The 614-nt window shown below is 47.4% G+C and overlaps 1 protein-coding gene across 1 annotated transcript in view; it reads left to right on the top strand.

The window, feature by feature from the left end:
* TENM1 (teneurin transmembrane protein 1) overlaps window positions 1–614 on the top strand; it is a 383,458-nt gene that overhangs the window by 324,336 nt on the left and 58,508 nt on the right. The window lies entirely within an intron of this gene.

The raw sequence follows: 614 nt of genomic DNA, 5'->3' as shown, positions 1-614 counted from the left end.
ATCATCAGTGATCTACAACCCATCCTGGACAATGATCCCTCACTTTCACAGACCTTGGGAGGCAGGCCAGTCCTCGCCCACAGACAACCCGCCAACCTTAAGCATATTCTCACCAGCAACCACGCACCGCACCATAACAACTCTAACTCAGGAACCAACCCATGCAACAAACCTCGATGCCAACTCTGCCCACATATCTACACCAGCAACACCATCACAGGACCTAACCAGATCAGCTACAACATCACCGGCTCATTCACCTGCACGTCCACCAATGTTATATATGCCATCATGTGCCAGCAATGCCCCTCTGCTATGTACATTGGCCAAACTGGACAGTCACTACGCAAGAGGATAAATGGACACAAGTCAGATATCAGGAATGGCAATATACAAAAACCTGTAGGAGAACACTTCAACCTCCCTGGCCACACAATAGCAGATGTAAAGGTAGCCATCTTACAGCAAAAAAACTTCAGGACCAGACTCCAAAGAGAAACTGCTGAGCTCCAGTTCATTTGCAAATTTGACACCATCAGATCAGGATTAAACAAAGACTGTGAATGGCTATCCAACTACAGAAGCAGTTTCTCCTCCCTTGGTGTTCACACCTC

This window comes from Terrapene carolina, unplaced genomic scaffold, assembly GCF_002925995.2.
Source record: "Terrapene carolina triunguis isolate 2854851 unplaced genomic scaffold, T_m_triunguis-2.0 Scaffold131, whole genome shotgun sequence".
Taxonomy (NCBI): Eukaryota; Metazoa; Chordata; order Testudines; family Emydidae; genus Terrapene; species Terrapene triunguis.
The sequence above is the reverse complement of the archived record's forward strand: the minus strand, read 5'-3'. Positions and strand labels throughout refer to the sequence as shown.